The sequence below is a fragment of the Papio anubis genome, chromosome 4, assembly GCF_008728515.1.
Source record: "Papio anubis isolate 15944 chromosome 4, Panubis1.0, whole genome shotgun sequence".
Classification (NCBI taxonomy): domain Eukaryota; kingdom Metazoa; phylum Chordata; class Mammalia; order Primates; family Cercopithecidae; genus Papio; species Papio anubis.
Window position 1 is genome coordinate 67,358,543 of NC_044979.1, and position 24,879 is coordinate 67,383,421.

General features: G+C 39.5%; 1 protein-coding gene and 1 long non-coding RNA gene across 8 annotated transcripts in view; one reads left to right on the forward strand and one right to left on the reverse strand.

Moving 5' to 3' along the window:
• Positions 1-8,132, reverse strand: part of STEAP4 (STEAP4 metalloreductase) — a 38,078-nt gene extending 29,946 nt beyond the window's left edge. For all 3 annotated transcript variants that reach the window (XR_002521103.2, XR_002521104.2, XM_003896358.5), the window contains exon 1: positions 8,008-8,132. The gene's annotated coding sequence lies outside the window, so the exon portion shown is untranslated. The remainder of the gene's footprint in view (positions 1-8,007) is intronic.
• Positions 1-24,879, forward strand: part of LOC103883093 — a 145,814-nt gene that overhangs the window by 2,946 nt on the left and 117,989 nt on the right. The gene's annotated exons all lie outside the window — the stretch shown is intronic.

The window sequence follows — 24,879 nt, forward strand, 5'->3', positions numbered from 1 at the left end:
CTTAGGCATGTGCACTTCTCATAAGTTCATATTGCTGCCCATTCTCTTATTATCACATCAGTTTAAGTAAAAATTACAGCAATCCTGTAGCATGATAAATCATCAACTTGTGATTTCCAAAATAAGTTCTAGTAACTACTTAAGTTACTAATGGCTATAGATTAATATAAATATATCATTTAAAGCTCTTTTTCTACATCAAGAAACTACTTCAGGTTGGTTGCTAAAAAACTGATTATTTCAATTTTTTTGTGAGAAAATGTTTTGTATCCCATAGCAACTGAATTTGCTGATTAGTTTTTATGCTAGATAATAGAATGGCACACAAAAACACAGTAATCTTAACTTGCACAGTTTCCTCAAGTCACAACAACATAATTAAAGGCAATCTTTACATTAATGTTCTATGGACATATATCTTACATGAATTACTAACAACTAGCTATGAACTAACTATGTCATATGCGGCAACTAAAGTGATTGTTAGTAATATTTTACTAACACTCTATAAATTATGAGGAAAGTGAGGTAATAGAGATCTACGTTAACTATTTTAATTGTATTTTAGGAGAAAATTATTTATCTTAAATTTAGGTTCTTTGTTGAAATTCTAGTTCAATTAAAAATCTCATTAATACATGTTGCCACATTTTGATCTCAGCAGTATCTGTCAAGATAAATTAAGATTATTTTATAATTCTCTGGCCCAGAATTTCATCAGGTAGGTTCATTATCTGCTGTTCAAGCTGGTTAGTTTATCTGATTAAAGCCCAGGACTCATGACAACAAGGTCAGGGATTCAGTTGTGTCTCTGGGTTAATTTACCTTGACTTCCATTTACATATTAAATCCTGAACAAGTTCTTACAAATCTGTGGGTCACCAAAGATTAAGCATCCGGTCAGACCAGGACCAGTGGATTGCCACTATCAGAAAAACAGCTCTATCTCATGGCTTTGGTGGCATTTTGCTTGTATGCACTTTATAAGCATTTGCTTAATCTGATGATCTGCATCAACTCCCCTAATATTTAGTGTTCATTAGTGAGTTTTGCTTTTCTAGGTCTATTGTGGTCAGAGATATTTGGGAAATAAATTGTAATTTCAATTTTGAATTAACTTTGTTCAAATAAAATTTCTTAAGAATGGGCATTTATCTTTACATTAAGGCCAATAGGAGTTATCTAAATACTGCTAACTGCCAGTTAGTTTGGAGATAGCAGTTTTGTTGTGGATCTTGACCCCAGCCCCAGTCCTTGCTGTTGGAGGAGCTCCATTCTGCTTTAGGGTATCTCCCAACCATTTTTAGAAATCTCCAGGGGCAGTCCGCAATGCTTATGAATATAGCCTACTTCATCTTCTTTTGGGTAACTTCTAATGTGGCACTGAGAGGCAAGGACTCCCCAGGGCCCCAATGCCTCTGATATTTGCTGAGACCCATCAGATGGAGCTGCTGGGCATAATCTGGCCTTGCAGCTGCTCCATTTCTGACCCCAGGGAAGAAAGTGCTCTTGCAATTCTCTCCTCTAACCTTTTGTAATATTCTGATATACAAGCTTGAGAGCAGTGCTAGTTGATAAATATTTTAAAATAAATAGCTCTTTCTTTTTAGTTTCAAGGTTTTTATTTTATTTTAGTTTTTGAGACATACCCTTGCTCTGTCACCGAGGCTGGAGTGCAGTGGTGTGATCTCAGCTCACTGCAACCTCTGCCTCCTGGGTTCAAGCGATTCTCATGCCTCAGCTTCCTGAGTAGCTGGGATTATAGGCGCGTGCCACCACATCCAGCTCATTTTTTTTTTTTTTTTTTTTGTATTTTTAGTAGAGACGGGATTTCACCATGTTGGCCAGGCTGGTTTTGAACTCCTGGCCTCAAGTGATCAGTCCCTCCCTCCACGTCTCCTATGCCCCCTTCCCCACCTTCGGCCTCCCAAAGTGCTAGAATTACAGGTATGAGCCACTGTGCCTGGCCTAGTTTTCAGGTTTTTAATCTTAGCCTTTCAGTGGTGTGGCTATGGCCAGCTTGCCAGCTAGGAGCTTGAAATCAGTCATGGAGTTTTTACCTTATGATAATCACCAAATGCTACAAATCAGGACTTTTTTTTCCTTAGAGAGCCATTTGCCAACATACCACTGGCTCTTCCCCTGCCTCTTACACCCTTCTCCCCAAGACTCTGGAATGTGACCACAAAAATGGGAAAATAATTGGGCTGATATTACAAAATATTACAAATAAATTTGTAACTACAATACAGTATAGCAACATAATAGGGACACTAAATCAGGAAATACCAAGGTTCCTGCAGTTTCTTCTGCTTTAAATAAAACATTATAATAATTTCAACTATTCATTTTATATGTGCTATATAGTTCAAATAAATAAATGCGATAATACCATTTTCCCAGTCCTGGCTGAATCTTAGGCATCAATCTATTTCCTTAGGGCCTCGCCTTCTTACAAGGTTCCTAAGTATTTTTATGAAAACAGAATCCATGTGGTTTCCCTACCCCAACAAAGGTTCCAGACCCTCTCTACCTCACACATGGCATCAACACAATTTTAGCTCTAAACCTGATACCTTTAGAATCTTGGTTCCCTAAGGGAGATAGATACAGGGACCCATCTGTGTACCACCACCCCCAGCACATATTTTACAGTTATTCAGACACACCTAAAAAATAAGGTAAGTTCAGTTTAGGATCTCAACTATGAAAACCAGAGGCAACTGGCACACTTTCATTATTAACTGCAATGAACCATTTACCAACCTGCTAATTGCTTTCTCCTCAATCTCCTCCCATTTCTTGTACCACTTACGTCAGGGAATTGAATAGGATGAAGAAATCACTTTAGTACTTTGGTACTGGAGAAGAGCATATCATTCTTAGACAGGGTCTTGCTTTGTCACCCAGGCAGGAGTGCAGTGGCATGATTATGGCTGCTCATGCAGCCTTGACCTCCCAGGCTCAAGAGATCTTCCCGCCTCTGCCTCCCGTGTAGCTGATACTACATGTATGCACTACTATACTTAGCTAACGTTTTAATTTTTATTTTTTGTAGAGATGGGGTCTTACCATTGCCCAGGCTCATCTTGAATTCCTGGTCTCAAGTGATTCTCCCACCTCAGCCTCCTAAAGTGCTGAGATTATAGGCATGAGCCACTGCACCTGGCCCCATATCACATTTTTTTCTTTTTTCCAGACAGCTAGAGTGCAGTGGTGCCATCCTCTGCCTCCTGGGTTCAAACTATTCTCCTACCTCAGCCTCCCAGGTAGCTGGGACTACAGGTGTGCACCACCACGCCCAGCTAATTTTTGTATTTTTGGTGGAGACGTGGTTTCATCACGTTGGCCAGGCTGGTCTTGAACTCCTGAGCTCAGGCGATATGCCCACCTCAGCCTCCCACAGTGCTAGGATTACAGGCGTGAGCCACTGTGTTTGGCCCCATATCACTCTTTAAAATAAATTAGAATACAAAACATTACAAATAAATTTGTAATTACAATACAGTATAGCAACATAATAGGGACACTAAATCAGGAAATATCAAGGTTCCTGCAGTTTCTTCTGCTTTAAATAAAACGTTATAATAACTTCAACTGTTCACTTTATATGTGCTATACAGTTCAAAGCAACCTCATGCCTCTCCCTGAATGGTAGGAAGTTAAAATGTGGACTTTGCCACTGCACTTTGACCCTGTTAATTAACATTGTGCAGGTAGCATCTATACTCATTATGTACTATGTTCATAAGGTAAGCATATTCCAAAAGTAAAAATCAGTGTTATTAGCAAAGCCTTGTTTTCAACAGAGATTTATTGAATAGCCATGCTAAGAGCGATAAAGTGAGAAACGAGATGGACCCTGTCCTCAAGGAGCTTTGGTCTTGGGAAAGATGAAGCATATAATCAAATTGTTGCAATGCATAGTGTAAGGGCCAGAGCAGAGGAATGTGCAGAGAGGATGGGAGCCTACAGGCGAGGAGGGACTTGAATCTGTCGGGAAGCAGAACAAGGAAGTTTTCCAAAGTCTGTGCAAAAGTTTTGCAGCCACAATGTAGCTTGAGCTCAAAACTGTTTTCATACCCTGTAAAAAGAGCAGGTATAGATGGAAGATGAACAATCAGCGATGACCGTTAATTATCCCTTCCTATTTCTGCACTCCACGGTGCTAATGCCATCAGCTCTCTGAGCCCTGGCTCTGTTCCTAATGCATTTTTTTTTTCTTTAATATTGGGTGCTGGCCAGGTACGGTCACTCACTCCTGTAATCCCAGCATTTTGGGAGGCCAAGACAGGCAGATCACTTGAGGTCAGGAGTTCAAGACCAGACTGGCAAAAATGGCGAAACCCCATCTCTACTAAAAATGCAAAAAATTAGGTGGGCTTAGTGGTGCATGCCTGTAATTCTAGCTACTCAGGAGGCTGAGGCAGGAGAATTGCTTCAGCCCAGGAGACAGAGGTTGCAGTGAGCCGACATCATGCTACTGTACTCCAGCCTGAGTGAAGGAGTGACACTGTTTAAAAAAAAAAAAAAAAAAAAAAAAAATTGGGTGCTGAGGCCAAAGTGACTAGCTTGTATTCTACTAATAACCTTCCAAGAGCAGTGCTATATAGTTCTATTAAATTATCTTTTAGCCTTCTTTTTATTTAGAATTATAGGCCCTAACTTTTCAAAATTACTCTTTGCACATATTTTCCTTCTTTTTAAGATGAAAAGGGAACTTTATCCTGATGTTAGGATTGATCATATAATCTACATTTAAAAAAAAAAAAAAAAAAAGGCTGGCGGGGCACGGTGGCTCACACCTGTAATCCTAGCACTTTGGGAGGCCAAGGCGGATGGATCACCTGAGGTCCGGAGTTCGAGACCAGCCTGGCCAACACGGCGAAACCCCGTCTCTACTAAACATACAAAAATTAGCTGGGCATGGTGGTGGGCACCTATAATCCCAGCTACTCAGGAGGCTGAGGCAGGACAATTGCTTGAACCCAGGGAGTGGAGGTTGCAGTGAGCCAAGATCCTGCCACTGCACTCCAGCCTGGGTGACAGAGTGAGACTCAGTCACAAAAAAAAAAAAAAAAAAAGTCCTCCCAAAATAGAAATATGTGACTGCCAAAGTACAGTACAGTAAGACCTCTCCACACATGACTGAATAAACTCTTCAGAACATTGTGGAGAAGAATTTAGATTGGGCTGTCAATGTCCTGCCTAGTTAATTGGAGTGTACACGCTTCCTTCAGTAGAATAGCGTGTTCTTTTGCAGGGATATATTTCTGAAAGAGGATCTTTGAACAGCACAAGGATCCACTGTTTTCTATTCCTTAATGATTTGGGAGGAACAAATTGTTCATGTATGTAGGCCAAGTATGTTTTCTTAGCATGTTTTGTTTTATGCATTAATTATTCCTTAGTTATTTATTTAGTTTGATTTCTTCCAGGACTGATTTCTTTTCAACAAAAGGACAAATGCTAATTCAAATCACTTCGGAAATGACCTAAAAGTCATTAGAAATATCTTGAGTGGAGTTAACACAGCATATATAACTGTTCAGGAAGTTTTCATAATTCACCAGTAAACCATTCTCTTTAAATTTAAAAAGAACAAACAGGTAACTTCAGAGGTCTTATCTCTGTAAACCTTACATTATCATTACCTGGCATAAACTTACAACAAACAAACAAACAAACAAAACCCCACCCAGAAAACGTCATTATCCCTATCCTCTTCTGCATTGTTATAGTATGAATTCTTGGTAGATGTAGCTGCAGGCACTAGCAAATGACCTTCTCAGAGGACAACTCGGAGAAAACTTAGCTACAAAGTGCCCTAGCAAAGTGCCCAATCTTCAGGTTTTGAAGGACTACTGTGTTGCTGCTTGTGTGTGTGTGTGTGTGTGTGTGTGTGTTGCTAGCAACTTACCAGTTTTCCCAATATTTTCCAAAAAAAAGATGATTTTTAAGTAGCATTTGATAAACATGTCTAAATTAATTATGAAGAGAACTAGATGGTAAGGATCCTAAAACAGTAGAATGTGTTTCTGAGAGTGACAAAAGAATCAGCTACCCAGCCTTTAAAAAGAGAATTTATATCCTTTTAATAACAGAATAATAGTAGGGTGATTCAGGGGAAGTCCTTCAAGAGACAAAGTAATGCAGAGTGACCACTCCGAGTTTCTTCGAATATAAAATTCCATAACTTATTTTTCTTAAAATTGTTCACACATAGTGCAAGGCCTAAGGTTTTTAATTTAACAAGCTGAAAAAGTCTATTTAGTTCCTTCTAAACAACAGTTAGCAAGCTTTAGTAAGACAGAAGTCTGGAAATTGTTCTTCAGCCAGGGGCCAGGCCTTGTACACCTGATTTCTGAACAATGTGAACTTCAACAATGTGAACAATGTGAACCTCAGTGGAACCGTAAAATGTTACCAAATAGAAAAAGTGCTATGACCCAATTTCTCTGTACACATGTACTATTTACTTTACAACCTTGGAGCCTGATAAATAGGAAGTGTCTCATCCTGTTTTCTGGGTTGGCAGTGTTTGCCATGCAGGTAGAATACATGTAGGTCGAATCTCATATTGTGCTAAGTCACAGCATTCTGAAAAACTTGGGACCTTGTAAAAGGCCATATCTCAGAAAAGTTACTGCTTCAAATAAATGTGCCATTTTATAAAATTATACCTACTGTATCAGAAAAAAATGTTCTCTCATGTGAGTGACATTTAGATGACTGCCATTTGTAGGGAATAGGGCATTCTCACATAGCAAGGCTGAAGAATGGTTTTGTAAGCTGAGAGTATTTTCTGAATGATAAATGTGGTAGAACTTGAAGATGCTCCTGTGGGAAGAGACTCTCCCCCCACAACTGGAGAGTTTCCTTATAAAAGTGGAACCTGCATTATTATGAAAAAAGTAACCACTGAATTATAGTTGTAGCATTAAGGAGATTTTCCATATATTTCAAACTTGCAGGCATCTTTAGTCACAGCTTTTCACCTTGTTAGAGTTGAACTGTCTGGATCATCTGGCCCAACAGCCAGCCTTTTATTTTATATCTGTGGAAACTGAGGCTGAGATATTGAGCTTCTAGTTTTTCTAGAACTAGGAATAGTATTCTCCCTTCCCTCTCCCATTCTCTATCCAATTCACTTTCTCAGCTCACTGAAACCTCTGCCTCCCAGGTTCAAGCGATTCTCCTGTCTCAGCCTCCTGAGTAGCTGGGATTACAGGCACCTGCCACCACGCCTGGCTAAGTTTTGTATTTCTAGTAGAGACTGGGTTGCACCATGTTCGCCAGGCTGGTCTGGCACTCCTGATCTCAAGTGATCTACTGGCCTCGGCCTCCCAAAGTGTTGGGATTACAGGTTTGAGCCACCGTGCCCAGCCTCAGTACACCAATCTTTTAAAGAAATTTCCTAAATAACCATCTAGAGGTGGGAAGAAAAATAATAAAATTCTGTCTCTGGACAAACAAACAGAACTGAGGCTTTATTTACTCTTCACAATAAATTACATTCTGAACAATCTTCCTCCAGAAAAGTAACCTTTAAATTGCATGAGGAAATTTAAATCAAGATCAAAGATGGAAGTGGTTGCAGGTATCAGGACAAATTTCTAGCTACTGGTCAAGAAGCAGCTTCGGGTCTGAGACCTTGGAGATTGCTAAAGCCACATTCTTCCAGCCTGCTTTTTGATGGGCGCCCCAATAGTGCGCCAATCCAGAAGTAAGATGCAGAGAAGAATCTAATCCCCTAATTTTCCCACTATGGGCTTCTCTGCACCCTGTGGTAGGGGTGAGCGTTAAACTCCAGGAAGTTAGAAGCTTGACGAATCGCGGAGCAGCCTCAGGTGACTTTCCCCGAAAGGGATGCCAGGGCGCGGCGGGGAGTTTGCAAGCACCTGTTCCTCAGTGCTAGTGGGCTGGGGAGTGGGGTCCTAGCAGCAGGGACTGGAGGTGAGCTGAGGCAGATAAGGCACGGGAGCCTTGTGGCGAAAAGTGACCCACCTGTGGGAGAGGCGCTTCCGAGGAGGAAGCGTCCTGCGCAGCCGGTGCGCGCCGCGGGCCGGGCGGGTAGAGAGAAGTTTCGCGGCGCCTGCAGCTCAGTGCTGGGGCTTGTGGCTCTGGCTGCTATAAGAAGCCAGAGAAGGGCGGGACGGTCCGCGAAATTTCGCAAGAGAAGCGGAGAGGAACTTGTTTCCTGGAAGAGTTCAAGCTGAGAATCCCAGCAGCTGGAAGGACCGGAACTTCTATACTGCGGTGCTGCTGATGGTGCCGCTGACCCCTGGGAAGCGGGGATTTTAAGGATTTCACCCGAGACTTGGCATCTGTGCATCCCAGGGTGATTGAGGTTTGAAGAGGTCTAGGAATCCCCCTTTCCTAAAGGAGCAAGAAGGATCTCTTTGAGTAGCTGAGAAAACAGCACCTGGACTAGGCTTCTAGGCAATTCTTTTGCCATCTTAGTTTATAGAAAAGGTGGTATCTTTCCCCTCTGCCTGGAAGCCATGGGTTCTTATGGGGCTCATGACTTGGAAGATCTTGAGTTTTCAGGTCTTAATTTAGGTAGATTAAAGAAATAAAACAAATGAAAGAGGGATAGGGATACCTTATGATATGTATACAAGTGGATTCGTGTGTCTTTCTATATAGTAGGTCAGACACCACAGCTATGGTTGTTTAAGATTGAAATAATCCTGATAACCTATGGGGCAAGCATCCCCACACTCCCAAACTCTGTAATCTAAATCCCAGAGTCTTCCCAATGATCTCCATCCAGCCATAGGTCTTAAATTCCACAGTATACGCTTGCCAAGCTCCAGAGGCCCAGTTACATGGGAGGCCTGTTCCTCCCGTGGAAGGGGGTTGTTAAGTCAACTTTCCCTTTGTCTGGATTGCAGCTGTCCTCATAGCTTCTTGTGGGGTCGGTCAGACCCCATGTCTTTCAAGAAGTCTTTTCTGAGCCATTGGTTGCAATTAATATTTTCTTTCTCTATACAGTAGTTTATACTTTTAGCACAGTAATTATTGTCTTTCAAAAGAGTTATTATCAGGTGTGTGTCTCTTGTTCCGGACTGCAGTCTTTGAGGAATGACACCCCAGTCTTTTCAGTCTGGAATTCTTCACAACACCTAGCAAAATGCATTACTTAACAATGGGAATTTATTCTGAGGAATGCCTCATTAAGCAATTTATGAAATATATTCTGAGGAATGTCTCATCAAGCAATTTCGTCATTGTGTGAACATCGTAGAGTACACTGGCACAAACCTAGATGGTATCACCTACTACACGCCTAGGCTAGATGGTATATAGCCGATTGCTCCTAGTCTACAAACCTGTGCAGTGTGCTACTGTACTGAACACTGTAGTCAGTTGTGACACAATGGTAAGTATTTGTGTATCTAAGCATAGAAATGGTATAGTGAAAATGTGGTATAAAAGATAAAAAATGGTATACCTGTATGGAACACTTACCATGAATGGAGCCTGCAGGACTGGAAGTTGCTCTGGGTGAGTGAGTGAGTGAGTGTGAAGGCCTAGGATATTACTACACACTACTGAAGACTTTATAAACACTACATTTAGGCTATGCTATTATAAGAAATTTTTTTTCTTCAATAGTAAATTACTCTTAGCTTACTGTAACATTTTTACTTTTTAAACTTTCAAGTTTTAAAAAACTTTTTGACTGTTTTATAATAACACAGCTTAAAACACATATTGTATAGTGTGTACAAAATAGTTTTTGTCTTTATATCCTTATTCTATAAGCTTTATTCTGTTTTTAAAAGTTTTAAATTTTTTGCTAAAAATGAAGACACAGACATACATAGTAGCATAGACCTACACAGAATCAAGATATGCGCTATCACTGTCTTCCACCTGTATGCCTGTTGTTACTGAAGTGTCCTCAGGGGCAGTAACATGCATGGAGCTGTCTTCTGTGATAGCAATGCCTTTTTCTGGAATACCTGCTAAAAGACCTTCCTGAGGCTGTTTTACAGTTAACTTTTTAAAAAATACAAGTAGAAGGAGTACACTCAAAAACAATTTTAAAAGTACATATAATAAGTACATAAGCTAGTAACATAGCCATTTATTTTCATTATCAAGTATTATATACTGTACATAATTGTATGTGCTATGCTTCTATATGACTGGCAGTGTAGTAGGTTTCTTTACACCAGCATCACCACAAATGTGAGTAGTGTATTGCTCTGTGATGTTACAACAGCTACAGTGTCCCTAGGCAAGAGGAATTTTTCAGCTCCATTATAATTTTATGAGACCGTTATTATCTATGCGGTGCATCATTGACCAAAACATTGTTAGGTGGTGCATGAGTGTAATTGGTACTTAATATTTATTGCACTCATTAATTAATAAATCTACTGCCAATTATTATATTTTGCAAAAAGTTCATCCGATAGTATTCTTTGGCTGGGGAAGAACTTAAAATATTCATTGATTTTATAGCATCTGATTTTCCCAGTTTGCAGACTAATAGGCAAGAGAGGGATGTGCACCCATGGAAGAAGTTCTGCTGCATGTCCCTAAGAGTCTTCATAGATGATCAACACAATTTTGGAGACTTGACCCTTGTCTACCATTTAGTTTTAAGCCTTGATGGGCACAGAAGCTTGATAAGCACACTGAGCCTGAAACAACCAAAATGGTGACTTGTTAGTTGTTAATGGAATATAAAGCAAATAGTTACTGTAAAATACAGTTGCTAAGGGCACCAGACATTATGGCCATCACATTCTCTCCATGTAGACATATCCTGTGGAAGCTATTTTATATGCAGAAGACTGCTGGATAAACAGAGGAGTGAGTTATAAAATTCCAAGGTTTACTGACATCTGGTTAAGAGAGTACCTACATCGATGCATGCCATTTAGAAGCAGAAGCTGGGGTCTGTGGACCAGGTCACTCTGGTTTCTAGCTGGTGTTTGGATCCACTATGAGTTGACATAATGGGCAACCATATTCTCAAATGCATCCTCCAAGTAATAACGGAATCATTGCTTTATAAACTTATTATTATTAGGTGGATAAAAAATTGTGAAATGTGATTTTTATGAGAGGCAAATATATTTCAGTTATGTAAGTTCTTTTCTTTGCCGAAGGCAACTGGAGTCCTAGAAAAGGAAGATTAAATTACTGGGATATGAAGGATGGAAAAAAAATGCCTTTATTAGTGCAAAACTTAAGAGGCACTTGACATATTTATCTTGTGGTTTAAAGATTGATTTTCCCCTTGGGCCTAGGAGGGACACACAATTCATAACTCTCCTAGTCTTTCTGTAAACCCTTGCCATAGGGGAAAATTAAGTTTCCCAAAGATGCCAGCAACCTGAGTACCCAAGGATTTCCTGTTGGCAGGATTCATCCTTCTTCCTGTAGTTTTATACTCAGAGCTCCAGATAAACCTTCCCAGATGTTGTGCACCACCAAAGGTTCTTACTTAGGGATTTCCACATTTACTGTGCCCCTGAGTCTTTCCTGTTATTTCCTCTCTCCTCCTCCTACTATGTCAAAGGCCGCAAATGGCAGAATTTAGGCAAACTGATGAAGTAGGCCTAGAGCCAGTGTTCATTAAATGTTATTAAGTGATTGAATAAATGTTACCTTTAACATTTTTGTATCTCCCTTTCAATGTCATTTTTCTCCTTTTCTCCTTTCTCCCCAGTAAAGGAGAAAACTAGTGCTCCCCTCTGCACTATTTTGTGTCTTGGGCATTTATCCCTCTTCCCCAAGGCCTCTCCTTACAGTGTTCCACACCTTCTTATGGGGTGGGAGGGAGCTTTCAACAGGTGCCGGACCAGGAGGTGATTGACTTGATGGTCTATAATTAGCATGTATATGTGAATCTCTTATTGACTTAAAGATTTGCCCTCTAGCTGTTTTTGAAAATTTTTTTTTTTGAAAGATTCCTAGAGATGTCTCTGTCTAACCCCCCAAAATGAATCTCTATGGCAGAGATTTCAGGCACTCTGGGAGATATATTTGAGTACTGGTGTAAGGAATATTTTGTCTTTTGCTTACCTAGCATCCAGGACCAGGACTAAGTGAAGTGAGTGAGGAGGCTAGGGAACCAAATTTGTGGAGGTGCTCACTCTCAAAACCCAGTCTGCATGAACCTGAAAATAAATGGCTTCTTAAATGTTGCTCCTTTGGTGCCTCACTTGCTTGCTCTAGTCCTGGTCCTGCAGCATCCATTTCTCTTTGCTAATTATATCTTCATTTTCCTTTGATAAATGCCCTTGCACAATCTTGATTCACGTGGTTCAAGTTGAACAGACAGCACTACTGGGGTTCCAGGATCAGGCACCTGACTTAGGCCTGGTCATTCAAAGCATAAAGCCTTGTCCACAGTGATTGGTTCAGTGATGGCATATGACCTGAGTTGGGCCAATAGGAATCTTTCCTGGAACAACCTGGGAAGCAGCACACTCTTTACAAAGGGTTGTGGAACTGCTAGAAAGCAAGCCTGGGTCACTGTGAGGAGAAAGTCAGCATGAGAAAGAGGCCACTTCAGGAGAAAAGAGAGCAAAGAGATGAGAAGAGACAGATTTCTGCAATTGTTAGAGTGCTGTATCTGAAGAAAGCTGTATACTCTGGGCTTTTTAGTGACATTAGTCAATAACTGAATGTCTGTTATTTGTATAAAACGGGGTTGGGTAGGAGGAGAAAGGCACCTGCTCAGTCAGATTTCTGTGATTGTAATGCCTACTGAGGTGACTTCATCACAACGTGCGGTCAGAATGAGGAAGGCATTTGTTGTTAAAAAAACAAAGCAAAACAAAAACCTTTCTGAGTTTTCTTGTAGTAGTTTTGGGACTTGGATAAATAATCAATTTCTGTGACTGAAGTTTTTCAGCGAATTCCTGGGATATTCAGAAATTCATTTTCCTGTCTCAGGAAACTTTTTTTCTACTTCTTTCCTATTCTAGTAGGAGTGGGCAGATATAGAATCCTTCTCCTCCATTTTCCTGAAACTGCAAAGGGTATAGTGAAGAAACCAGGTCACTGACCTGGTTTTAACCAATTTCTAGGACTCCTGCCAACACAGATCAGGAAGCAAAACCAAACAATATTTTACTACCCACTTGTACCCAAAAAAAGTACTGATGGTAAAATACGTCAGACACAGACAGTATTGGAGTCTGAACTAGGGATAATGTCAGGAATGACAATAAAGAACTTAAAAATAAGACCTAAAGAACTTGACTTTAGGTTCAAGAGAAGGTTGAAGAGGAAGAGTTGAGTATGTGGATTAAGTGAATAATAATATTTTAAAACATCACTGACAAAGCCTAGAAGTGACAGACAGCTGCTGCTACTTCTGGGAATTGAAAATAGGCAAGGAAACCCTTTTCTCTTAATCTGGGTCTCTGACTCCCTGGGTTACAAGGTCTGTGTTAATTTTGGAGGCTTCTAAGGCACTGGTAGGGCTATGGACTGACTATCACCAATAGGAATCTGGAGGCGGCTCAAGACCACACCTGCTGACCTCAGAAGAGGTCACTTAAGTACGATGTTACCAAAGAACAAGATGTGCAAAATAGTTTGAAGAGATGGAGAAATATTTGAGTTAATTTTTTGATAAATGCAGCTGGCATTAACAGAGATGTTCTTTCTGTAATTCAAAAACTGAAGATATGTCATCTCCTTTCACCCCAGCCTGCTGGTACACACTATGATATATCTAGCTGCTAGCAGAGCTATGAATCAACAGTTGAGTGGTAGTTACTGTTAGTACTGGAAGTATTATTGGCAACGGCAATTCCAGTCCAGGAAATTTGTGCCTAGTGCCAGTAAAGGAAGGTTACTTAGATTTTTCACGTGCTAAAGAGGAGACAAAAATAAATTTAAAATAATTAGAGTGAATGTAGTCCTGTTCACTTTCAAATAGAATTAGCAGGGAAAATGGTATCAAAGCAATCATAGGAGGAAAAGCAAAGGACAAGAATACTGAAAATATGAGGTTATTTTTTTCTTCATTTTCTAACTGTAGAGATCAATTACTTGCTAAAAGTTATTTTCTTTCTTGGGGTTTCTTTAAAGATAATTATATACATTATTTTTATGCTGATAGTATTAACTATAGATGATTCTGTAGTACCAAATACAGATGATTTATGCTCACAGAATGTTTGCTACACAATTGATTTAGTTACTATAGATTGTTTTACATTACATAACACTTTAGTTTAAATAATTAAAATACGTAAAGAATTGATGCAAAATTCAAGATATAAAAGGGATATGTTGAAAAGCTGTTTTCTGCAGACATTGAGCTCTCCTGTCTGGAGGCAACCATGTTGATGATTTATTGGGCTCCTTTCATAGATAGACTATGCATATAAAAGCATATATATTTGTTCTTAAAAATTACAAATGGTGGCCAGGCATGGTGGCTCATGTCTGTAATCCCAGCCATCTGGGAGGCCAAGGTGAGCAAATCGCTTTAGCCCAGGAGATCGAGACCAGCCTGGGCACAAAACTAGCACAAAAAGCACAAAAACTAGCCAGGTGTGATGGCACATGCCTGTAGTCCCAGTTACTCAGGAGGACGAGGTGGGAGGATCGCTTGAAGCTGGGAGGTTGAGGCTGCAGTGAGCTGTATTCGTGCCACTGCACTCAAGCCTGGGTGACAGAGCAAGACCCTGTCTCAAAAACAACAACAACAACAAACATAGAAGTGGAAGCCTACTAGTCACATTCTGGTACACCTTCCTTCTGTTCACTTAACACTGTAACTTAAATATCATTCACAATAGAGCGGTCAAGGCAGTCCTATGTCAAACCGCACGCATCCATGCCCACCTCCTTCCCTTGCTCCCCTTTACTCTGCTCTCCATTATTTCCATGGCACTCATTACTTTCTGACATACTGTCCTTTATTTGTTTATTACATTTAGTATTTTTCTTTCCTCTGGAACTCAAGAGCCATGAGGACAAAGATATTTTGGCGTAATTTTCACCCTACTGTATATGTACCACTTACAATGGTGACCAGCACATAGTAGGGTCTCAATAAATATGTTGAATGAGTGAATGAATGGTTTGAAGGGAAAATGATGGACTGGTAGAAACCTGTAAAAGAAGTATGCAGAAATATAAGATCTTTGAAACCATTCATGTCAAAAATGTATTGGCAAGGTTAAATCAGTGCTTCCCTAGCTAGGGAATGCTCAAGTAACTGCCTCTACTGATTGCCAGTTTGTGCTTAAATTTATTCAGAAAAGGCCAGATGCCTCCAGCTACTTTATCTCTTGCTATTCCCAGGGTTCTGCTTTTTTTCTTCAGACTCCTTTTTAATCTATAACATTTTCATTTAATTACTTCTTTCCCAACTCTATATCTCCTATGTCTGTAACAGCATTCTGTGAAAATATAATAGAGTTCCTAAGCCCTTTTTTTTTTGGAAAGGATCTCTGTAGTGAGATATTGCTTACTAGGTCCCAGGAGTCAGCTGTTATAAACAGTCTGTGGAAGAATGTGCAGCATTCATTATATAGAAGGAAGTGGAGACTTCCCTCTTCACATTACAGAACTGTACAGCAGCCGCTGAAAGAGTTTTGATGCCTCAGAGCTGTCATGTCATTTTGCGTGTGTAATGACTACAGGAAAGAGGATGTGGACATGTACTATCAATTGGTGTAAGTAAAAAAACATTTTTAGCAGTAAAAAAAGGAAGTGAAGAAAAACAAAACAAATGGCTTATTCTACCAGTCCTCTTTAGATATCTGCTTTGGTTGGGCTATTGGCTATTTGGGAATAGTCTTAATTTGTGCTTTCTTGCATTTTGTGTAGAGTGATTATATCATAGATTTTACACATGAGAAAGGCCACACAGGAAAGAATCTTTAGACGCAGGGGGAGGTAGGTTACAAACTTTTATGTTATTCAAATGCGAATTAATTAAAACTCCAAATCAGAACTACTTTAACATTGAAATTAAATTCTGGGCCATTCATAACTTTATGACTATCCCACAAGAAGATTGTTCATAGGCAAGAGAAGTATCTTAATTGAACACTAGAAATTTAAATACAGAAATTTGTCAAATCTTGTCAAAATCCATTGGCTAGAAATAAAGGATTATTATTGTCAGTGGTTGACTTCTGTCAGCCTTGGTGCCCCATTTTCCTCCTCAAAGAGTAAAGCTTCACTTGTCTGGAGGGAAGGAAGACAAGGAAAGGACATGAGAAATCCAAACAGATTCAGTTAAGTTCATGGACTTCAATTTAGGTATGCCCTCAAGGCTCTCACTAAGAAATGCTTTAGTTAATTCTAGAAACTAGAAGTCTAGTTTTCAGCCTCCTGTGCCTGAACAGAACAGAGGAAAAAGACAGGAAAATTCTAAAAAGCAGACTTAAGGACTCCAAACACAATTGTCTAGGATAACTTACCGTACAAGCAAAACAATCAGGAAATACTTAGGAAATTACCATATATATCATACCAGAATTAATTTTTATATTGATCATCTTTTATGACCAGGAAAAAACAGAATTGTTTAGTCTACATCAATAATACAAAAAATGGTGTAAGGCCGAGCGCGGTGGCTCACGCCTGTAATCCCAGCACTTTGGGAGGCCGAGGTGGGCGGATCATGATGTCAGGAGATCAAGACTATCCTGGCTAACATGGTGAAACCCCATCTCTATTAAAAGTACAAAAAATTAGCCGGACATGGTGGTGGGCAGCTGTAGTCCCAGCTACTCAGGAGGCTGAGGCAGGAGAATGGTGTGAACCCGGGAGGCGGATCTTGCAGTGAGCCAAGATCGCACCACTGCAGTGCAGCCTGGGAGACAGCAAGACTCCATCTAAAAAAAAAAAAAAAAAAGGAAAGGAAAAAAAAGAAATGGTGTAAAAATAATCTTAATAGCATTTCCATCTCAAATGATTGTAAAGTAATAAAAAATCCAATGTCAGTTTTTGATATGGATCTTTTTTATCCACCTTCCTTCTCACTTAGATGCTATTCATATGGTCACAGCATCCACCGTTTCCTTACTAATAGCTGCCCCATTTTCATTTAAAATGTCTCATTTTCTGATCATTCTCTCTTATCCATCCAGCTCACTTACCCTGCTTATCCCACTCTTGCAAGTTACCAAAGTCTTCTAATCCCCTGACTTTGTTATTTATTTTTTATATTCATCATATTCATCACATTCTCTATCTTTCACTTCTTTCTTACCAGCTATGATTTCACATACTGTTATGACGATTTTCTTACAGATGCTTCTTGATCACCTTGGCCATCTCTTTGCCACTTCCTCGCCTGGCAAAATTTCAACACAGTTATATTGAAGTGACTGCCTACTTTGCATCTTCACCCAAGCAGCTAAATGTTACTGGAGAAAATAAAATAATTATTGCTAGCTTTAGTTATTTCACAACCGTGACCACAAATGTCAGGGCATATTACACTTAGTGGCATCCTACTATACCTGTGGAGCATATTCCATTTCTAACTCTCTAGAATGATTTCTTAAACGTCTTCTCGTTCCTTTCCTCACTCACTCACTCACAGGTTATGATCCCACCATAATCTCATTTTCCCACCTCTAGTTCTACTAGCTCACTATATTCATGCCCACATACTCTTCCAACTCTCGTTGCTCTAGGGCAATTCCCTCCTGATGTGCTTTGGATTCCCACCCCATACCATCATAAAGAATTCACTCCTCCAGACCAGATGCAGTGCCTCATGCTTGTGATCCTAGCACTTTGAGACGCAGAGGTGGGCGGGTCACTTGAGGTTAAGATTTCTAGAGCAACCTGGCCAACATGGTGAAACCTCGTCTCCACTAAAAATACAAAAATTAGCCGGGCGTGGTGGCATACGCCTGTGAAACCAGCTACTTGGGAGGCTGAGGAAGTAGAATTGCTTGAACCTGGGAGGCGGAGGCTGCAGCGAGTGGAGATTATGCCACTGTGCTCCAGCCTGGGTGACAGAGGGAGACTCTGTCTAAACAACAACAACAACAACAACAATAATAATTCACTCCTCCTTTTTCAGTTGTCAGTTCATTCCTTTCCACTGGGCCATATCCAACAGTGTGCCACGGTGACTTAATGCACCAACCTTGAACATTCTATCACAGGATGTTTGCCTGTTGCAGTTGCTATTGCTTCTGCTTGGAAAGCTCTTTGCTCAGATCTACTAGTGGCTACCTCATTATTCTGGTCTCAGCTAAACTTCCCTCCTAGTGGTCTTTACGGGTCTTCTTAGTTCAAATTAGCTCTTTCATCCACCACTTTTCAAGCAGGCCTCATATGTCACATTACACAATTTTATTTTTTTTCATATTATAGAAGTATCTTATTTTTTATCAATGTGTTCATGTTTTGTTTTGTTTCATTTTTCACTGGAGTATAAGCTTCTTGACAGTAGGGACTGTCTCTTCTTTATTATTGTAGAACATGCCTGGCATACAATAATAGATATTTAATAAATACTGATAGACCGAAGGATTGACTATTTAAAGGTAGTAATGTCAATGATTTGGACAATTTAGGCTGGACATGGTGCCTCACACATGTAATCCCAGCACTTTTGGAGGCTGAGTGGGCTGATTACTTGAGGTCAGGAGTTCAAGATCAGCCTGGCCAACATGGAACCCCGTCCCTAGTAAAAATACAAAAATTAGCCCAGCATGGTGGTGGGTGCCTATAGTCCCAGCTGCTAGGGAGACTGAGGCAGGAGAATTGCTTGAACCCGGGAGGCAGATGTTGCTGTGAGCAGAGATCGTGCCACTGCACTCCAGCCTGGGCAACAGGGTGAGACTCTGTCTAAAAAAATAAATAAAATAATTTGGAAGATTTTGTTCCCCAACAATGCTGAATAGAATATGTATTATTGTATTTACTCCTTCAGACAAACCTATTTCTATAAGGGTAGTGAATAATTATAATACCAGCACTACTACTAATAAAAGTGCTTATATAGAGCTTCCTATATGCCAGACACTCTTCTGAACACTTTATAAATATTAACTTATTTAAGCAACAGCCTTGTGAAGCAGGTATGATTATAAATTCTATTTTACAAATGGGGAAACTGGGGCACATTACAATTAGTTGCTCCCCTCACTGAGGTTTCATAGTTGCTTCAATGCGAAAAATACTGAGTCAGGTTTATCTTACATAAATTCCTTCAGCAGCCTCACATGTGCAAGTGGTACTTTCCACAAGAAGGAACAACTATTTATAGGTAGTATTAGGAAATATGGGACTACCATTGATTGCGGATTAACCAAGAACTGTGCTAGGCATTATGAGAGCTACCTAAGAAGAATAAAACGGAATCCTTCCTAGAAAGACATAGTATTCTTCTATGTATAATAGTAAGTCTAAGAAGGACTATACATCTATAAAGAACTGCATAATATCACTAAATACAATGAACAGATAGGTTGATAAAATATTTACACCTTTGCATGCATACTTTTGATTTTTAGATGACAATATGCTTTCTATTTTGAAAACATGGAAATATTTATGAAGTTGGATATGTGGATAAAGGCCACATCATCATACATTGACCCCTAGATTTAAAAATCTTAAGATATGTGAAAAGTGTTGGATCAAAAAATGAGTATCTCTATTTGGGCATCATGTGGTCTGCCCTTTCTGAAGAATGTGACTGCAAGTATTAGTGGCTATTCCTAGTTCAGATACCATTTTTTCCTTTGTGTTACATTAAATCTTTTCTCCAATTATTTTAGGTTAATTGTAAACATAAAAACATTAATTTAGACGAAGTGGCTACATGCCAGTAGATGAACTATAAATTATTTAAAACACAAAGAGTTAATTCAAGCATAAATATAGGCAACATATTTTAAACCCTTCAGTAATATCTCCAGTGTGGGTTAGCCTATTTCACTAGAGAATTGGGAACACCTTTAGGCAGTTGTGACTAAGGGGACATCTGTGTTTATTTTGTTTTTATACCCTATAGTGGCCCACACCCTTCCGTGCTGGTCTAGACACATCTAATTTCAGAGGTAATTGCTAGGAATTCCTGGTTTGTGTTTATAATTTCTCAGAGTTACACCCCTAAAATATTTTAACTTTCTGTCTTAGCTACAGATTATACCAACTCCATTTTTATTCTGTAGCTACATATATTCCCTATGATTTTTGTACAGATCTGCAAATGTCAGTAATTATGTGCAGTTTTAAAAAATAGCATTATCTACTAATAGTGTTGTCAATTGAGAAAAATAACGAGGCAAGTCTTAATCATTTTAGGAGATTTATTTGCCAAAGTTAAGGACACGCCCGGGAGACAGGTCTATGCCTTTCTCTGAAGATGATTTTGCGGGCTCCAAATTTAAAGAGGTAAGGGAGGGATATTGAGAAGTACACAATTTTCTTTTTTCTTTTCTTTGAGACAGAGTCTTACTCTGTCGCCCAGCCTAGAGTGCAGTGGTGTGATCTTGGCTTACTGAAACCTCCACCATCTGGGTTCAAGCGATTCTCATGCTTTAGCCTGCTAAGTAGCTGGGATGACAGACGTGCACCACCATGCCCGGCTAATTTTTGTATTTTCAGTAGAGACAGGGTTTTGCCATGTTGGCCAGGCTGGTCTCAAACTCCTTGGCTCATGTGATCTGCCCACCTTGGTCTCCTAAAGTGCTGAGATTACAGGCATGAGCCATGTGCCTAGCCAAGAAGTACACATTTTTTCACGTAGGAGATGGGTAGGGGAAAATAGTCATTCTTGGCTTTGTCTGGCTCAGTGAATCTGCATTTTTACATAAGGTAACATAGATAGGACAGGGTTCAGGGAATCTGCATTTTTACATAAGATAACAAACAGAAATGGAGCTGGGAAACAATCAAATATCCATTTGTGCCAGGTGAGCAGAGGGGTAAATGCGTCTGTAAAGATAAGCTATCAGTTTACGTTGCCTTGGTGAATTTTAACAGAAATGCTTTAGGGTAAACATCTTGGAGCTCATCAGGAATTTCCTTGTGGGGAAAATATGAGGGAGGTGTGTAGTTTTTCATCTTGTAGCCATCTTAATTGGGAACCAAAAAGGGTAGGCAGATTTGCGTGACCCAGTTCCTAGCTTGACTTTTCCTTTTGGGTTAATGAGTTTGGGGTCCCAAGATTTATTTTCCTTTTACACTGGCTGTAAGAAAAAATAAGTGCTTTGTGCTTTATGTTGGATCATCTTTTTAGTAAAGTTTCTGTAGCTAGAATATGTGGGATTTTAGGAATCTTTGGTATAGTAGGTTAAATTGTGTCCCTCAAAAAGAAATGTCTAAGCACTAACCCTTGGTACCTGTGAATGTGACCTGATTTGGAAACAGGGTCTTTGCAGATGTTACTAGTTAAGGATCTTGAGATGAGATAATTCTGTATTTAAAGTGGCCCTAAACCCAATAACTGGTGTCCTTATAAGAGAAAGGAGAGGGAAATTTGAGATACAGAGACATAGAGAAAAGGCCATATGAAGATAGAGTCAGAGGTTAGATTTTTGTAGCCCCAAGGCAAAGAATGTCAAGGGTTGCTGGCAGACACTGGAAGGTAGGAGTGAGACATGGGAGAGATTGCTCCTCCAAGCTTCCAGAGGGAACCAATGCTGCAGACATCTTGATTTTGGACTTCTGGCCTCTAACACTGTAAGATAATACATTTTTGTTGTTTTAAGCCACCAATTTTGTGGTAATTTGTTACAGTGGCTTTAAGAAGTGAATATGCCTGGTTATAGGTGAGAAAATAACAAGTTCCGGCTTGAGTAATGCCATAAAGATGCTCTCCTATTACTGACCATTGCATCCTCTAAAGTTATTTTCTGTCATATATCATCAAATACGTCAGGCCTCTGAGCCCAAGCTAAGCCATCATATCCCCTGTAACCTGCACATATACATCCAGATAGCCTGAAGCAACTGAAGATCCACAAAAGAAGTGAAAATAGCCTTAACTGATGACATTCTACCACTGTGATTTGTTCCTGCCGCACCCTAACTGATACGATATATTCTGCCCTGCCCCCCGACCCTTTAGAAGGTACTTTGTAATATTCTCCCCACCCTTGAGAATGTACTTTGTACGCCTATCCCAAACCTATAAGAACTAATGATAATCCCACCACCCTTTGCTCACTCCTTTTTCGGACTCAGCCCGCCCGCACCCAGGTGAAATAAACAGCCTTGTTGCTCACACAAAGCCTGTTTGGTGGACTCTCTTCACACGGATGCGCATGACAAAATGTACACTTTATCTGTGTTAAGGATTATTTCTCCCACCCTTTATAGTAAAAGCAACTCAGTACCAACTAACTAAATAAAGACTAATCTGCACTTCTGTGGTTTTGCTTTTTAAATACTCCACGTGTGCTTTACATATATACTTACTATAAAATTCCTATTGTTATCATATGTTTAGTAGTATTTTAGTAAACAATGGTCAACTTAGGATTTTGGTAAAACAAAAATTTTTTTTTTTTTAATAGAATCTGGAGCCTTCTAGAGAAGTTTTAATGAAAATTGTGCAGAGAGAAAGCATGCTTAGCAATATGATCTTAGAGACCTGAGATTGCTATTTGTACTTATGGGTTTTCAGGACACAGAGAGAAAACCATGTTGTGCTGGGATAACTGAAGGAACTCCCCTATACCCATTCTTCTCCAGGGCCCTTCTGGGAGCCAGTTTGGTGGTGAATTTATTGGATGTTACTTCTCAGAGTGTATCAGAGATTCTTCACATTCGTGGACTTTAATCTTCCCCTTGTCAGCTGCAGCCACAGTTGTATTTCTGCGCGCTCTGAATTCTCAGTGGTCTTGATAGTTCTAGAAAGTGAAAGTTTGCGTTCATTTAGTCAGTAATCACAGTTGGTGAACAGTAATTATCATTGTAGTTTTTCTAAAAGGTGCAACCAAGAGTTCTTAATCTGGAGTCTGTGTATTCAGATGTGGGGGGAGGGGGATATTTATTGAGCTCAAACTGAAAATGAGAATTTCTTCCAACTATAAATGTAGGCTCTAAACCACAGAGCCATGGAGTACTACATTGTATTAGTATATACCTGTGACTCTGTTACAATAGAAACCTCTACTGATTTTTTAAATTTCCTCACATGGGATAGTTGTCTTGAAATATTGTACATGGTAATTACCATACTGAAATTATGGGAGTTATTTAATATATTAACAAAGAAGTTGCATATTATTATACAACAAAACTTTACATTTTATTTGTATTATATGTAACAACTCTTTTGCTATCACATTGAACAAAACTTATTAGGTTTTCTGCCAAAGGGTGCACTAGGTTATAATCATCAATCATTGGCAGCTCTCAATTTTTGGTTTTGCATGTGTGAAAATCTTTACTCTGCCTTTCTCATATATTGATCTACCTTGTTTGATTTGTCACTGGAAATGAAAAGAAGCATGCTATCCTCAGAATGTTAGTGCTGGAAGGCACAAAGTCATTTTATAAGACAAGAGAGGCAATAGAGGAAGGAAGGTCATGTAGAAAGAGTGTCATGGAATTTCCTTTATGGAAATGAAAATGCTCTGTATTTGTATTACTGTGCTTTACATAATGGCAAATGATTCTGTTGATGGAATGGTTTTCTGAGTGTATGGGTGTGGCCGGATTAACTCTGATATATCATGTAATTGCACTCCTCTGATGTTCAAGGCAAGCAGAGCTTATTATTTTTGCCTCTCTTTAGGGCTAACGGCTGCAGAATGCTCTTTCTTTTCTGAACTAGTTTTTAAAAACTACCAGTAACAAAATCTACGTACATATTTACACATGAATGTTTGAGTAGCAGAATCATATTCATTCAACAATATTTGTTAAGTGCTGACTATCTGCTAGGCCTGTGCTGTGGACTATTGGTTTACAAGCTAACACTATCAGCCTTCTCAATAGACCCCTTTTGTGACTTTACAGAGAGGCTGGAAGACATCGTGCTGTCAACTGTGTTCTTCTCCAAATCAGATTTTTCTCCTCAGGATCACTTTCCTCCTCAGATCCCCTTTCAGAATCCTGTTTCTACTAATTTTACTCTCTTTTAAGCATTTTCAAACTCTGGGTTCACTGGTCCTTTCTCCTGAAACCCCCTACTGCCACAATCAGATCTTCAATATCCAAGAAAGGAAAAAGAAAAAAACAAAAAGGCTCATGGTCAGTCCTCTCTTTTCTGCTTTTCTTCTCCTAATTTACTTGAAAGACTTCTCCTTTCTAATCTGATATTCTCTCTCATCAAGCTACTGAAAATGCTCAGTCATTTTTCAATTGTGAATTTTGCTGGCTATTCTCAAACTCTTAATTTTCCAACCTCTCTGAGGTGCTTAAAACAGTGACCGCACTCTCCGTATAACTCCTTAACATCACCAGCGTGTGCTGTCCTGATCTCCTCTGCTTTTCCTGTGGGTTTTTAGTCGTATTTCCCCCATCTATTTATTCCTAAATGTGGACCCTCCTCGAGGGTCCTTCGATGTATGCATCCCGTACAGCCTACAGAACTATGAGCCAATTAAACCTCTTTTCTTTATAAATGACCCAGTTTCAGGTATTTCTTTATAGCAATGTGAGAACAGATGAATACAGGCTTCATGGTGGGAAAACAGAAAAACTGACTCCCCTATTTACTAGCTATGTGGCTTGGGGCAAGTCACTAAACTTCACTAATACCTCACGTGATTACCGGAGGAATCAAATGAGATTATATTATGAAAATATACCATGTAAATGGAAGAGAACTATGCAATAGATGTTTATTGTTATTATTGACATACTTGGTCAGTCTGGTATGATATCTCTAAGAACATGGGAATGAAGAAATTAAGAATTTTCTCTTTATAGATAAATTGTAAAATTAGTCCT